This window comes from Leptopilina boulardi, unplaced genomic scaffold, assembly GCF_019393585.1.
Source record: "Leptopilina boulardi isolate dan_hultmark-lab unplaced genomic scaffold, ZJU_Lbou_2.1 LbouV2_123, whole genome shotgun sequence".
Lineage (NCBI taxonomy): Eukaryota > Metazoa > Arthropoda > Insecta > Hymenoptera > Figitidae > Leptopilina > Leptopilina boulardi.
Window position 1 is genome coordinate 2,801,848 of NW_026137667.1, and position 18,234 is coordinate 2,820,081.

Sequence of the window (18,234 nt, forward strand, 5' to 3'; positions counted from 1 at the left end):
TATTTCACAATCCCTCGATGCTATGGTACTGTAATTGTCTTGCGCATGAGAACAAGAAAATACTCGAGGAGTAAATTGCAAGATGAGGTCGAGAACTAATTCTCGAGGCAATGAATCCGAGAAGTGCGATTGGATCGCTAATGGATTTATTTGCGCGCTAGAGCAATTGAATCTCTTTCGATCTAGGTCGACCCCTCTTGTATTCCAAGGCGATTATCGTTCACATAATTCTCATCGCAGGTGTCTAAAGACACTTATAAAATTCATTAAATGTAAACAGACGATAAAAATCGAGTCTTTAAATTTTTATTTTCTATAAAAAAATGAGTTTAAGACTTTATTTTATTTTCAGGGAACGAGTCGTGTACGTGAGGGACAATGTGAAACGTGATTAGCGTCAATATCAAAATGACTAGATTTTTGGAAAGGGAAGGTGAAGAAAGAACTGTCTCTTGAAGGTGAAATCCGAAGGGAGAAAAACCAATCAGGATAAATCGAACTCTGTTGAAACTCGATGGCGTGACTGCTAAGAGATTACTTCTTACTTTACTTAATACCACTCAGTGGTGGCTTCCTTTGGATTATACAACTATACTTAATCTCCTCGCTATTACGCGACATTTTTTTTTCTTGTTGCGGTTTTGCATTTTCAAGCAGAATCAATTTGCAAGTAAGGACTATTTTTTTGACTTATTAAATTTTTTCTCATTAACAATAATAGGTTTAAAAAATTTTTTAAAAAAATGTTTTTTCGAATATCATTCGATATATAATTATGTATACAAAAATTTATTATAGAGCCAAGATTTCATCGAAATTCGAAAAACATAATTTATTTTTTGATGGAATCTCATTCGAGAAATTCCAACACCCATATCAGAAGTTGAATATCAAAGTTGATATTTCGTGTATATAACACTTGTGGTATTCTATATTAGACACCCTGGATATAAAACGAAGACAGCAGCAGCAAGCCGCGTGGCATATATCATCGTATCTCATCGAGGAATCGGAAACCGTCGGGAGTGACGAGCCAAGACGCTCACACTGCGGTGTGGATGTTGATCGTCGAAATGAAAAAGAAGAGTAAACGCACCATCAGTAAAAGGCAAATCGGGGAAGGAAGCGAACAGTGGGATCAAAATGAAGCGATATGAGAATGTGTGGCGTGTTTATATATATATATATAGGAAAAAGGGCAAAGTGGTTTCATGGGAGTTACTTTTATCTTATCAGATCGAGGGCGGCTTCCAAGTGAATTCAAAGTGCTAGGCTATACCAAAGCAAAGACGTGAGTCTCAAGTGGTAGTTCTAGCTGGCTCATTACCGTAATTAGCCCCCGTAGATCTTGGCCTAACATCTTGGCTTTATACACGTTAAGAAAACGTTTGTCGCGTGCTTCTATAAAAGAGACATGAAAATAATATTTTAGATTCATTTTTAATTACAAAAAATGATTTCTTTGATGTATTTTTCTTGTTTCTAATTCTAATTCTGTATATCTCGTAGTTGCGTAACGAAGTGCCGACGAGATCAGATCTTCATTTATATTGGCAGATGCAAATATAACAACGGTGATGACGTTTAGCGTCCGGTGACCTGTTGACCTCTTACTCGGTGGTCCAATTTGCGGGTGCTTTGTCCAATTACTTGTCATTAGACTCCTACGCCGTCACTCGATTATTATTCCTTTTCCCCGTCTCTGGTATAATCGCAACTTCGAGAGAGAGAGAGAGGCACATGTATCCCTTTGTAATGATATTGTCTCATTCTCGAAACAGTCATATTAAAAAAAAAACAGTTTTTTATCTAATTTAAATTTTTTTATCTTGATATTTTTCTAGTAAAAGTTATTTAAAATTCCATTTTTCTTTGCAATTATTCCAGTCAAAAGAGCATGGTGACACTATCTATTTTTTTCATTTTTAATCTACAATCATTCCAGTGAATTTGAAAATTATAACCTAGGGTATAACGTGTCCAAACCGATAGGTGTCATTTCATAATTCATAATTGTAGGGTAATGTCGCATCTTATCTAAAATCCGACATGCAACTTGAAGCTATATAGAGATCAGCTGCTCCTGCGCTCAAAATGGGCGTGTTAGTAAAAAATTAAACAACAAAAAGTTAGAGCGATCATTTTCGACATTAAAATGACAGCTCTTGTCTATTACTTTTATATAGAAAGAATATTAGAAGAGATTAGGATTATATATAAAAGTCCGAAGACCTCCGTGAAAGTTCATGCAGATTCACGCACGAAATAAGCAATTTTCGCCGGGTGAGAACCTGGTGGTTAGAATTCTTTGAATTTCGAGTAATTTTAACGGCGCAGGCGCCAGGACTCCGACGTTCTGAATGAGTGTATAGGGTTCTCTCTCTCTCTTTCTTTCAACAGCAAGGACTAACAAGGTGGGCCCGCCTCGCGTAATGACGGGTTTCGCGCGGGGCCCCGCACTTATATTGCCTTTTATTTATTTTTAATCTCTTCAACACAGACACACAAACAGGAGGCGAACATCCGGGCCCCAGGGTCTATAACACACCAAAACCCCTCCCGATTCATTAATTTTATTACTTGTGAACGATGAGTAGATCTCTCGCGATTTTGACCGATTTATGAGACACACTCCAATTGTCAAAATGTGTTTCGCAATTAAGACACAACTCGTTTTCAAAAAAAAAAAAAATTGCTGTCAAATTTTTTTTTTAAATTACACAACAAAATCTATTTTTTTGATCAATTTTTCTAAAATAAATTTTATTTGTAGGTATTGAAGCTGCTCAAAATGGGAAAATCAACAGAATTCAAGGAATTGAAATCAGAATTGCTTTTCATATTTGAACGTGAAGGAAATACGGAGATGATTATCGCAGGTACCACCGTTTAACGATCTCAAAAAAAAGGGATATATTCGAAGAGAAACATATATATACAGGATGATCCTCTCTTGAAGATTATGTTTGTTGAAGAGAGAAAGAGTTTTGTGTGTTTTCGTATATATAACGACACTTCCATCTCATCCTCCTCTTGTAGGACGATCGTGGCGCGCCTCGTGGTAACGTATAATCAACACATTTTTATATCCTGCAGCCAAAAACTTCTTTCTCAATGGCCAAGAGTTGCTGGCGCACACGCTTATACCTTGTTTGCGATGTTCGTTTTTTGGGGCTACGCGAAATTACCCGACCACCTTGGGCGCCTGTACGGCCGTCGCCCCATCATCGTCTCGTCCCATAAGAGAGAAGAGTAACCTTCTTCTTTCGCAATTTGCCAATCGAGCCCGGACCCGAGATCATTCATTTGCATTTTACGATTTTTGAAGTGAAATTAACACGATGCCCTGAGAATGGTCACACGGGTCCTGAACTGCGATGACGAACTCTGCCCTATAATATGAGATTCTTTCTCTAGAGGTCAAATTTTTGTTTATTGTCCAAATTTGCCAAAATAAGGAAAATAATAGTTTCACATTTGTTTTCATCTCCAAATATTTTGTCACATAATTCCATAATTTTAGAAAATTGAAATATTTTCTAAATTAAGCAATCGTTTCCATTTTCTATGAAGTCATTGGCAATGATATAATTATAGTTGATTTAGTAATTGTATTATCAGGACGAAATTCGCTTCCGTTTTTGAATATTTTAACAGGCATATATGCCAAAGGCTAGTTCTCTTCACTAAACGTTTTACAATCCAGATCGCGTGGCTCATATACTCAAGATATCTGGCTTGTTAGTCCTCTCGGCAGCTCTCTCGAGAACGTTATTATCTTTTATTTTTTTCTACTCTTTCGTGAACACCATATACACACCAATGAAATCGTTATGAGCCATTCGCGAACAGCTTTTCAACGCGTCCAAGAAAGCCACCGCATGCAAAAAAAAAAATAAATAATCTTCACCAATTCAAATAATTGCTGATTGGCTACTGTAATGGAATGTAAGGCGCCTTTTCTCTTAGTCCATATATACTTGATGATGAACAGAGATAATTGACGGAAATGATAAATGCAGCTTGCACATTCGAATTATTAAACCGAAATGTTTTCTTAATCAATAATGGCATAAATTAATTGTGCACAATTAATTTTAATTACTCGTGCGATTCATTGTCGAATCAATATTTATTATATAAAAGAAAAAAATCTTTTTTTTATTTTTGCTTAAATAATAAAAAAAATATTCTATGTTGTCAAATATGAATCAAATATATTATTTATTTGCCAGAAAAAATCGAGACCGGTTCAACACCTTGATCAATGTTTTATTTTTTAATTATTCCGACTATGTCTTTTGCGGCTTCTTTTATCGATATATTCTTCGAATATTTTTTCTAAACTTGTATTGAAATCAGGTAAAAAAAAAACTAATAACCGCTGACAAAATGACGTATCGTTAATTGGCTTAAATATGCTAATTAATCGGGCATATTTCTTGTTTTTTTTTTTTTTCTTTCTTTATGGTCGATGATCGTATTTTATGTTGTTTTATAGAAAAATTGGGTGGCCAGTATATGGCATGATTAATATCTTTAAAATCTCTGAAGTGTTTGGGTAACGCGTTACTAATCACCGAATCTATTATGAGATCAGTCTACTAAATCAATTTTTAGCGAGACTCTTGAAAGTAATTTATCAAATTTGCTTGTATAGCATTTTCACGGTTCATTTCATGGTTTTGTGGCTACGATCCAAACATATAGAGATTTAAAAAAAAAAAGGATCTATTATATCGAATTTTGCTTTTTTATAATTTTGATTTTGAAATATCATTTTAAAGATAATTTTCATAATTGTATATATATATATATATATATATATATATGGTGTTATTGTTTAAATTGTAAAGCGAGAATAAAATCACTATGGATTATACAGGTGGGGAGAGATCTTATAAGCGTGACGATGTGAGGTCCAACGTTCGTGACCAGACGCTTCGGGATTGCGAGGACGTGGAAGAAAGGGGCGAGCGCGCGAGTGTGCTCGTTACGCGGTAGTTACCTGACCATTGGCGTAATCACCTTTATACTTTAACTGAAAATCTAGATAAATACTTAATCAGGATAGATTACATCACATAAATAGTGCGCTTGATTATTGGGCTTGGGAAATGAGAAACGAAAACTGCTTTATGCAAAAAGATAAATTAGTTTTGTTTTTTTTTATATCGTGTATACGATTTTTATTATTGCTGGATTAAAAATAGTTTTTTTTTAATAGAAAATTAATTAAATTTATTTTTTACAGTTGGACTATTTGCTACGTGACGATCAATGGAATGGCGACACTTGGATTTTTAGAAATGGATCAAATTTGGAATAATAAGAAATAACAATTTTCGAAGGAAGGGGAAATTTCAAAAATTTACATTTTTGAAAATATAAAAAGGTGAGTGATTGAGGAAAGGATTAAAAATTGAAATTCTACGCCAGTGAAAGACCACCAGGGAGCCGCCACGCCCCTAGTGAACCACACTTACTCGAGCACATAAGTCGTCGCGTACATACATGCAGAAATGATTTTAACGCACCAAGAAGGTGGTATAGGCCGCAGCAGGATGTGTATACGCGAGAAGAAGAAGAAGACACACGCGGGCCTCAATGGCGCAATGGCGGTCGAATTATGCGGCAGCATGCGCGCACGTTCTTCGCAAATACTCGTTCATCCTCTTTCTTTCCTCGTTTCCACGACGAGGAGAGAGTGTCGACAGCATAATCGCTGGTTCTGCTCCGGAGAGCTTCGCACGAACTTACTACGCCCACGCGACCACTACACATATACATAAAACTCCTTTAGGCATACTCAACTCAGTATATGCCTCACGAATCCTTCAAAAAATCTTAGTTAATTATCCAAGGATATTTTTTTGTATATCCTGATCCATATTTTGTAAGAAAAAAGAAATTCGAAATTTCTTTCTTTTATTTTCTATAAAAATTTCAAATTTTACTATCAAGTTTGAATTTGGTTTCATTAGATATATATATTTTGCTGTTAAATGATAAAGATTTTATCGTCACTATTTTATTTATCCGCGAGTTAATTGAGAATATATATTTAATGATACAAGAGAGTTAATCAATTTCAAACTTATATCATAGAAATTTTATTTAGAAAAGTTTATTTATTAGTGAAAAAAGTCGATCCATGTAAAATTTGTCGGTTTAAAAGTTTTATTTATATACACACTCTGATAAAATGAATTTACTGGCAGTAAACGACATATAGAAATACGATTATACATTTCTCTATTATAGCTTTATTTCGGCAGTAAACATGAGGTTTAGTATTTACAGATAATCAACTGAATGATTAACTGCTATAATTAAATTTTTTAATTCTTGAATGCAAGTTCTATCAGATATATATAATGAATTTCAAGGCACTTGTTTTCAATCAATAATAATATTTAAAAATAGAGAAATTTATAGAAGACTATAAAAATTATTATTATTAATTTTTGTAAATTTAATAATTGATTGATAAAAAGACATACTAATATATATGATTGTATTTTCAGGGTGAAATCTACAATGAAGAATGAATTGGACATTAACAGTGAAGTATGTGCATCTCGTTGTTTAAAAGTGGATGCTGGTGGCAATGGATATTTTCTTTCGAACCCCGTAATTAGATGGCCTCAAAAAAACCCATCTTCGAGACTGCGGAAATTCGTTATTTATAGTCTTGAAAAGGCGCCACCTACCTCGTAAGAATTTACTTTTATTTTTTTTCTCCACCCTTGTTAAAAATATTATCAAATCTCTATATCTTATGTTCTTCGTGTAAATTTGTTCTAATTTTTAATTCATATATTTTTATTTCATATTTTTTGTCTCAATATTTATCATTTTTAAATCTTTCTATATTTTTTCTCCTCTTTTTATTTTATTTGAATTCTTTTATGAAATTGGTTTGTTTTTTTTTTTTGTGAAAAAGCGTGAAAATATCTACTTTTGCACCCTGACTGTGAGTCCTTAGGTGCGATAGGAATGTACAATATTGCCAGCCGTCTGTCACTTTCGATTCGGTCAGGACAAGAGAATTTATATGTATTTGACGACCCCATGCATTCTTCCAATTTTATTACATATCCCATGGTTACCCTATACACTTATAAATATAACAGACAAAACTACGATTTCTCGAGATTTGTGACCACGCGAATTAATCTTTTCGTATTTATATATATACCGAGTCCTTATGAAACAATTTATTATTTTAATTCCGTTTCTTCAATTTTTCTTTCTTTTTTTAATAGCAAAAAAAAATATAAATTTCATAAACAAAATTAAAAAGTAGAATGTATGATAAATTTTTAAAAAAATATATATATTAATTTATAATTTCTCTTTTTTTCAGAATACGGAAATTATACTTCAATGGAAAAGAAGTTCTGAATCTTAAATTTGACTTAAAATCATTGACTACACCAAAGTTGCGTGTAAGTATAATTTTAATAAGACAAATGATCTGTCATATAAAAAAAAAATAACACACATGCTGCGTATATAGGTTTCTCTGAAAACAGTTGGAACGCGCGGCATTATGTTAATCGAGTAGTCAAAGATTTCTGCTAACCATATGTTATTTACCTGTTGTGTAAATAAGACTCAAGTCAAAAATACTAATAGAAGTCATCATAGAAATGGGATAATTTCTAGCAATAAACAATCCCTAATTATTTTTTAGGGTCTGTTTCTCCTTAACCATATTCGCTCTATATTGACGGATATATAAAAAAAGCAGACTAATCTTTTTCTGGTAGTTCAGTTTATCATCTCTTCATTATTTTTGATATTTTATTATCATCTACTGACATATTTCTCAAAAGAGATTTTTTCCTTGATTTAAAAATAAAATTCTGAAATAATTATTTAATAAATAAAAAATGAAAATTAATTTTATGGGAGCAAAATTTTTTTTGAAAGTCTTTATGAAATTAATGTCTGAAGGTTTTCTATTCGCATTTAACGATTTTTCGGGGACGTAAAATATTTCTCGCGGGTAACACACATACATTTCATTTGAAATACCGGGCATTCCGGAATTTATTGAGCGATCGTTTGTCTGACTAAAGTGCTTTTGCTGTGGAAGATTTCTAACGTTGGCATATAAGTAGAGAGAGAGAGAGAGAGAGAGAGAGAGGAAAAGAGGAAAAAAAAGCAAAAATATATGTCGGGTTGTTGGACAAAAACAAAGCGTGGTGCTACAAGCAATATAAAGATTCAATGCTGCTTCTACTTAATTGTAATGACTGGCTGTCAGACAGACTACGTTGTTGTACTTCTAGCATATGTCGGAGTAATACACACTATATTCATTGAGCTTTATACTTTTTTTTTCATCATCAGTTACTCTCGTGCAGATATGCGCGCGACATTAAGCAATTCTTTTCGAGATCACCGCATTTTTTTATTTTATTTTTTAACCGAGTCATAAACACCGTGCGACCACTATTGAATATAGCTGATTGCATCAAGTATAATTATTTTATCATTTATGTTCAAATCTATATATAATAAATCAGAATTTTTTTTATTTTAAAACGCTCTTGATTTGAAATTTCAAATGCTGAAAGTGAATTTTCGAAATTAAGAGATTTATTTTTAATTAACCAGATATAAAAAAATCAATTGTTCATTCAAACATAAATATATATCTTGATTTTGGAATTAACATCTTGTATATAATTATCTGATGAGTATAAAATTATAAATCAATGCAAACTTTCTATGCATAACATTTGTTCAAACCCATAAAACGGTTTCTTGACAATGTGTTAATTTAGCATTTAACACACTATCAGATATCACAAAACAAGTCGGTGAATTTTAATATAGAAAAATATTGTAATAAGATATCGAGGGGGGTTGTTGTTGTTGTAGAATGCGGTAGGTATAGATCTGCGAGCAATGTGTACACATGACATAAAAGTAACGGTTAATATCATTAGAATATCGCACGGACAAACCGAGTCGAATAAAAAATAAAAAAAAAAAAAGAAAATAAGGAGTGCCGAAGAAGTCGGCGCTTTTGCTACGGCGCCCCATGGCGCGCGACATGCCTCAGGTCTGACCGCCATTTAGTGTGAACCTGTCTGGCTTTGGTCCAGGGAACTGCTTCTTAATTTTCAAAATCAAATATTTCGAGAAGGAATGAAGCAGACATTGACGTTATTCACTGCGCGCCATGGACGACGACGACGACGATGATGTGCAAAATCGCCAATTTCGATCTATACATATATATATATATATTGACCACCATAATATTCCCATATGGCGCCATTGCTATTCGGTTTACGATTCGCCGACTTAGTCACTTCTATTTAATTTCATTTCTACATTCTTCAGTCTTATATATCACGTGTATAATTAATATATAGATAAGATCATCCTACGAGTCTATAGAAAACAATTTACTCAACAGTCTATAATTATTAGTAATATAGCATTGCACCATATTAATCAGGACAAAAACTCGTAGAATATCATCACTGTTTAGGATATATAGTCATTCCTAATCAGATAATGTGATTTTTCGTTTATAAACGTTTAATTATATTTTGTTATAAAGTTTGATGATTCTTGTCTTATAAATTTCTTTTGTATCATGATTTTTAATTATTGTATCAATTTTTTTTCTAATTGTATTGTTCTTATCATTTTTCTCTTTTTTCCCAGGAGCTCCGGAACTGAATAAATTATTCTATCTTTAATGATCAACGTTTTACTCCATCATATGGCGGAAAGAGAATAGCTGCGTTCTAAATTTGAATTAAGGTTTTTATATATATTATTTGCTAAACGTAAAAATTGAAAAATACTTTTTTTGGGAATTTTTTAAATTTAGATTTTAATGAGATTAAAACATATTAATTTAATTTGTCATCGAATTATATATTTTATATTAATATTATTTGTTTGTTTATACAGAGGAAGCAATATGGGTTTATTGAACCGGAGAAGGAAAATTATCATAATGAAATTGTACCTATTGAATCATCATATTTATTATATGAAGTGCAAGTGGAAAATTTGTGGAATAAGAAACGATAGAGGTATGTACGATTCGCTATACGTATATAGCGAATATTATATATTATAGAGATATGTTATGGCCCGCCATAAACGAAATGAGAAAACTGTCCAGCCGCCGTTGAAAAATCTCTACGGAATACAAATGCTTGATTTGACCGCACGCCTTTTGTGTCTGCATAAGAGAGCTGTTTTAAAAGATTATGATAACAAAATAGACGCAACAAAAAATTCGATTCTCCTTTTTCGCTTTGTTGACAATAATAATAATTGTACGAATTTTCATAAATGTCAACACACTATTTGTTTGCATAATTTGTGATTTCAAATAATATTTGTGAACATTATTTCTTGCACCTGGCGATAAGAAAATTATTTGCTATATATTTATTGCGGTACTTATCCTCTATTAAGAGATATTAAATTTATAGTCGTGAATTAAGAAAATGTACAAATTCGATGTAATATATAAGACTTTTGTATAGACTTAATAATATATATAATATTGTAAGTTGAAAGTGCTACTATGCTCACCATTAGTTCAGTGAGCTATGCTGTATTGAGCAACAGCAACAATTTAAGATACACTGAGAGCTGCATATATAGTCTCTATACTCTCGAAAGATCGAAGCGAGATTAAATACCTGCTCTGGCAAACGTTACACGCGCGCATAAATGAGAAATGACATGTAATAGCCATAAAGCAGGGTTAACTGACTTGTGAATCTAATCCGCTTTCACTTCTTAGGGTGGTAGCCATTTGGACTTTTAGTAAAAGTATATATATAATTAATTGTATAAGCAATTTTAATTCTTCGCTTTCCAAATAGAAAAATTCATCTTTATATATATTTCATTTTATATCGATTCGATTTCCACGCTTTACAATTATTATAATATATCTGGACTTTTTCCTATATGGTGCCAATTATTATCATCAGACATATTAGGTTCTAAAACTCGATTTCTCTCTATAATTCTCGCACTTATTGATGAATTCAATTTGCTGTGAACGTTTCTCTTAATTTCATCCTTATTTTTTGCCATCCATATTTTTATGTTCGTTTTCACTTGATTAAGAAAATTTGAAATTTATATTTTTCTTCTTTGCTATATATATAATTAAACCGAAACATAAATTATTGACGTTTAATTAACAATAACGTTATTTTTAATTAATTAGTGTTAATTTTTCTGTTATATTTACTGTAAATTGATATTATTTTCAATTTGAAAAATATCTGCAAACTTTCTTCTGTAATATATATACATAGCCTTGGTTTTTTTCCGAATGATTTTTTTTTAGGGAACGTACTATTTAAATTTATTATGGACCACAAAACTCGTCTCATTGCGTGGGGGAAAGGGTAAAAAAAAAAAGAAAACAGTAGTCGTCAAAGCTGTCGACAATTGGCAAACATATACTTACACTGAATATAAAGGAGACATATTAAAACCAGTTTACAAAGTTTTTATATGCATATCAATGACTTTTAGACATTAGCTTATGGATACAATAAAAAGTTACTGGTCTTGCAAAATTTTCATTTTTTTATGAAATCACATATTTTTAAAAGCAAAAAAATATTTTTTATTTTAAATTATTTAGAATCATAAATTCAAAATTAATTTTATCAAATAATTATAACTGCAAAATTTATATTTAATTATAATTTATAATTATTTATCTCTTTAAAATATATAACTATATGCAAATTTTTGTTACAGATCTGAAAATGATGAATCTTTGGAAACTATTCATTTTTCCTCAAGCAATAACACACGATTCCATTCTGCTATGAAAGAAATTCATTTCCTGATTATGATAAAATTGGAAAAATTATACGAGATGATGCGACTATGAAAAATGTTTGATCAACTGGAAATTTGGTGGCAAATATTTTTTGCTAACTATAGAATTTGGAGGAATTTTCATGGTCTTGAATCATCATTAAGAAAAGGATTTTCTCAGAGAATAATTTGACTTCCTATATAAGTTTACGATAAAACGTGAGAAACAGGCATTTATCTATATATACTCGTGTTCATTGGACCATTCTCCGATTTCTGTCAGACAAGGCGGTGCCTTCACATAGTGTCCCATACGCAAAGCAGGACATCTCGAACAAGAAGCCTACACGAACGGGCGATTCGGAATTAGATGTTATCTTTGATGAGCCGTGTGCTTCGGGGTCCCAAGCGCACATGGAAAGGGCCTCTCTTTCTCTCTCTCTCTCTCTTTCTATGCGAGACTCGCGCCGCCAATCGCCGCGAGATACAGATCTTCTTGGCGCCACCGTCAGGCTCCATAAGGACCTCGTAAGTCCTCCTCTCAGTTCCCAACTAAACCAAATAACCAAAGATATACTTTGAAACCCTTAAATGCGGTTAAAGCGTAACCGATACCCCAACGGGGGGTCCTTTTAATTCTTTTGCAGCCTTAAAAGAAATTTTTTTTTTTCAAAAAACATCCCCTTCAATTTCAAAAATAGATTTTTTTTCCTCTTCAGTATTTACTTCTTCTTCTTCTTCTTCTTCTTCTACATTATTGCATAATTTATACAAACGAAAACGATTCCTCTATTATTTTCTGATTGATTTTTGCCTGATCTGAAGTGATCTTTACTCGTGTATAAATATGATTAGTTTAATCTATATATCTAAAACATAATTAAGTCCTGTTTGTCTATTCATCCATAGCATCGTTTCTATACTAATCATTTTTGATAGACGTTTTGATGATTCTCGATGGCAAAAGTTGATATTATTATAATTTTATGAGAGAATTTTTTCGTTTCTATTTTATTGTATGAAAATAGAATTAAGAAATTTGTTATTTTTTGGAAACTATACAGAATAGAGAGATAATTAGATGATATTATACTAATCCTTTTAAATAAACATACAGTTGGATCATTATCGATCCATCCTATTAAAGCTGGTATATATACATATAAAGGGCTTAAAGAGGGAACCAAGTGAAAAGGGAAAACTTGTTCCAAGAGAGAGAAAGAGAACCCACAAGGGCTTTCTTTGTATAATCTTTGTTCGGATCTGGTCGTAATTGCGGAAAAATTATAGCAATAGGCTTGTAACCTATTAATTTTTTAAACAGATATTATAACAAAAAAATCAAATTTAAATGTGAGTTCGAATTTATTTGGATTTGACAATATTAAAAAAAATTCTATACAATATTCAGATTCGTACTTATATTAGTCACTCCACAATCATACGTGAACAAAAGCTTGAAATTTAATTTAACAATATATATTTTTAGTAAAATCTATCAATTTGGTATTTGTGTGTAAAAGCATAAATTTAAAATATACAATTTGAATCGCAAGAATAAGTTATTTTTGTTTTTACTTATCTCATATATATTTCTCGGAATTTGATGAACAAGAAGCGCAGACACGTGGAGATAGAGTTCTCTTTTGGATGAGCGTCAGTCACAATTTTTGGATTATTTCAGTATAATCTTGGTCAAACATACAATTAATAAGACGAATCTCGGCCGAATCGAACTCAGAGAATCTCGTGTCGTTATTTCCTTCGAATATTGTTTTGAGACAAATTCTCACAAGGCTAGATTTGATATGTAGAAATAAACAGGTGGTCACCAACTTGCGACGCTTCAAACAGAGGTTTAATCCCCGCTTCCAAAGCAACGATAAAAAAACAGGAATATCCACCTTGTTTCCGCCCACACCTGGACTGTACAAATTATACAATAAAATCAATTAGATCCCGCTACACTTTTTCGTTTAATACAATTACAATTTACTTACCCCGCTAACGGGTATACTATGCTCGTCGCAGCGCGACTCTTGCGATTCTAATATTCGCGACACACACAATACCGCTCATATCGCTTTCTTTCATTCGGTAGTAATCGGATTACTACCGATTACGCACGAGATTTACATACACGTAACAATCTATTCGGCGATCCCCGACTAATATCAAAATTCGTTACATTTATCCCCCTATTTCAATATAAGGGTGTCAAACACATATTGGAATATAATCACCCGTGATCGCCACACATCCAAATATTATGAGTTTTCTTTAAGATTAGACAGTCTTCGTCGACATACATTTACAATGACCTTGTGGGCAATTTACCGATGACACATACATATATTATTCTTTTTTTTTTTTTTACATTCTTTTCATAGATCCATCAGTCGAATGATCAATCAGCAACTCATCGCAATACTCAACAAATCCGCGAAATATGATAAGTTTGCGTCATCACATCACCAGGAAATGATCGCTCATCAATCAACTACAAACTCACCTCAGAACGTTCATTATACCTTTTTAATAAAAATCGATTGTACGTTCCCAGGACTAAATTTTCATCCGACACATCAGACAAAACGAAGGCATTATTTTGCAAATCTCGACTAATTCTATATGGACCTTCATATAAATGAAACATCTTTGATGTCAATTTCTTTACTGCACTTGATAAATGTTTTACCCTAACCAGAACAAGATCACCAACTTTTAAGGAAATATTACTTCCACCCTTTTGCTGTTTCACGCGTTTTTGAAACGCCTTTCTCAAATTTTCGTTCGCCATTTCAATTTGAAATTTTCTATCAAGTGAACGTCTTTTTAGTAAGGGAAACATTTCATAAATTTTTTCATGCACGGTTTCACCAAAATGCAGTTCATACGGAATAGCACCTGTGCTATTACTATACGAATAATTTAGACAATCCTCCACGAACGGAACTATCCGACCCCATGACGAATGATTATCGGCACAATAAGCTCGAAACATCCTCCCCAACTCACGCATCGTTCTTTCTACGGGGTTCGATTGAGGATGCCTCACAGACGAAAATATGGCCTTAACATCGTGAGATTCCAATGTCGATTTCCACAGCTCCGATGTGAACTGTGTTCCATTATCGGACAGTATGCGCTTTGGCTTCCCATATTTTTTAAAATATTGCTTTTCTAAGATCTTTAAACAAATCTGAGTATTTGCCCGACGTATAGGAAATAAAGCTACACACTTAGAAAAAATGTCTTGCACGACAAAAATATATTTCATTCCACGTATCGAAGACGGAAGAGGACCAAAAAAATCAACCGAAGCGAGTTCATGAGGTCCCGAGACACTCACAAAATTATAAGTACCCTCCATTCGATAATTTATATATTTTGTCTTCTGACATAGATCGCAAGTACGCACGAAATTCTTTATGTCTTTACGCATATATCGCCAAAAGAAAAATCTCTCGATATATTTCTGCATTTTTTGACCGCCCGCGTGTCCCAATTGTTCATGAATCGATGACAATAGCGTTGTTATAAAAACTCTAGGGATCATTAACTTCCAATCCTGATCATGCACAGATTTACCATAAAGAATTTCATTATCCTTTCGGAAATCCATAGATGAGTCAGATTTTTCTCTCATACGCATTATCATTTCATCACAACCCTGAGACTCCGCAAGATTTACAACTTCTTCCAGTAATTCTTGTTTCATTTCTAAACTCGACAGCAAAAACTTTTGCTTATTAATCTCATCATTATCAGCGCAACATTTTACCAATTCACGTACGAAAAATTCGTTTTCTTTACACGAGGCACCAATCTGATTATCAAAATTTCGGCTAAAAAAATCAGCTATAACATTATCCGTTCCTTTACAATGATATATAGTATAATCATACTCTTGGGCAAATAACACCCACCTCATCAACCGCGCATTATGATACGGAGTGTTCAAAAGAAACGTAAGCGCCTTATGATCGGTTACTATTTCAAAGTGCTCTCCAAGAAGATATCGCCTGAATTTCAATAGTGAATAAATTATGGCCAACAATTCTTTTTCAGTGACAGTGTACCGGACCTCGAATTTAGTTAACACACGACTAATCAACGCAACGATTCGCATTTCACCCTCATCATCTAACTGGTATAAGACACCGCTTATCCCCGCATCGCTTGCGTCTGTCTGTAATCTAAACATTCTATCGGGTATTACGTGATGCAAAACGACCGAGTTCATAAAATTTTTTTTTATTTCACAAAAGGCTTGTTCGTGTCCTTTGGACCAACTCCATTTTGTATTAGGTCTAAGAAGATCCCGAAACGGCGCAATAAAATTTGCATGACTTCGGACAAATCGTCGCGAGAAACCGCACACTCCAAGAAAACCTTGTAACTGCTTCCTATCCCTAGGAGGTGGAAAATCATTAATAGCTTGCAATTTTTCGGGGTCAGCACGCACCCCAGTCTGATCAATAATCACCCCTAAGAACTTTACTGATTCACAGAAAAATCGAGACTTTTTTAAACTTAATGTAAATCCTAATTCAATTAATTTCTTGAACAGTTCATTTAATAAATCAATATGTTCTTCAAAAGATTCTGACGCAATCAGAAAATCGTCAATATATACTTTTATACGCGACAACAATCGATCCCCCAATCCCAGACTTACGGCTCGAATGAAACCTGCACCCGCAGTTTTAAGACCAAATGGTATTCGACAGAACTGATAACATTTGCCATTATGCATGAACGCCGTATACTTTCGCGATTCTTTCGCTAATGGCACCTGCCAATATCCATTTACAAAATCAGTGGTTGAAATATATCTTATTCCTTCGTCATCTTTTAATAAATCATCGATTTTTTCCGGGGATTCGTTATCCGACTCAATTATTGCATTCACGAATCTCGCGTCAAGACACACTCGAACACTACCGTCTTTTTTAGCAACGACCCTCAACGGACTACAAAATTCAACTTCCGCTCTTTCTATTATTTTTAACCGTTCCATTTCGGCAATTCGTTCGTCAACCGGCTTTTGCAATTTAAACGGAATCGGGTATGATTTTTTTACAATTATTTTATCATTAATCGGTCGAATTTTGTGTTCATAAATATGGGTACATCCGGGTTTGTCTGAAAAAACCGCACGATTTTCCATTAATAATTCGCGAACAATCCATTTCTGTTCATCATTCAACGTCTTTATCTCATCTATATAATGCTCGACTTCTTCCTCAAAATTTTTACCTATTTCAATCTCTATATTCTGTACAAAATGATTTTCTATTCCCTGATTTGACACGGACTGTTCGTAACATTGATCCCCCCTTTCGGAATCTAATTCTTGTGAATCTATATACACATTTCCCAAATTACAAACATTTTCTTTATCTAATTGACCCTTGGAATTTTCGTTCGTTTGGTACCATAAATCGTGCTTAATCACCAATAAATTACATAATCGTATCGATTTTTCTACCGGTTTCGAGTGGAAAGATATTTCTTCGCTATTCAAATTAATACCATTAAATTTTATAATTTTACTTTCAAAATCAATAATCATTCTAAAATGGGACTGCCAATCAGCACCAGCAATAATTTGTGACGATAAACTTGGTACAACCAAAAATGGAAAAACTACTTCCTCATTTCCTACACCGATCGTAAGCTGAATTTGTTTTCTTATAGTCGTAGCCTTACTTCCCAGTGCACCATGAATCGATACGTTACTCACTGGTAGTTCGGACAATTTACACTCTCTTTTTAATTCATTGTATAAATTCTCCGAAATACAGGTAACTTCACTTCCCGAATCAATAAGCATTGGATATTTCCCGTTGACAATACGAATCATCATTCGCGGACTGACTACACGAGGCTCTATTTTCAACTCCATATCGTTATTATTTGGTTGCACATCCCAGCAAAGTTCCTCGACAAAATCTGTCTCCTTTGCCTTTTGCAGCGATCGTACATTTTCTCTCGAAACTTCCGAACTATCCTTACTAGAATTATTTTCTTTATTTTCAACATTGTTATCTCGATTATAATTATCTCTTTTTCCCCATTCACGATTTCTAGCACCGCGATTATCCTGAAATCTGCCCCGCGAAGTTTCATACGAATCATTTCTTTTAAATTGCCTATCACCTCGATCACGCCAATTTTCACTTTTTTGTCCCTCTTGATTACACTCATTTTGGGTTTCATTCGGTAAATTATTCGGCTTACTAGAATTCGAGTGATAATTATTTTTTGTTGGATTATAAGAACTATTGTTTTGATTACTATTTTGATTTTGATAATGACCCGAACCCTTATCTTGACTTCCCGCATGTGATAAATCTAAACGCGCGAGTGCCTGAGAGATTTTCATACTAT

The 18,234-nt window shown here is 33.2% G+C and overlaps 1 long non-coding RNA gene across 1 annotated transcript; it reads left to right on the forward strand.

Moving 5' to 3' along the window:
* Positions 1 to 358: 358 nt before the first annotated feature.
* LOC127290096 (uncharacterized) lies at positions 359 to 12,542 on the forward strand. Its single transcript, XR_007844253.1, has 8 exons — positions 359 to 670; positions 2,774 to 3,061; positions 5,255 to 5,395; positions 6,528 to 6,716; positions 7,370 to 7,451; positions 9,694 to 9,792; positions 9,946 to 10,070; positions 11,776 to 12,542. It is a non-coding gene; the product is annotated as an uncharacterized LOC127290096 (long non-coding RNA).
* The last annotated feature ends 5,692 nt before the right edge of the window (positions 12,543 to 18,234 follow it).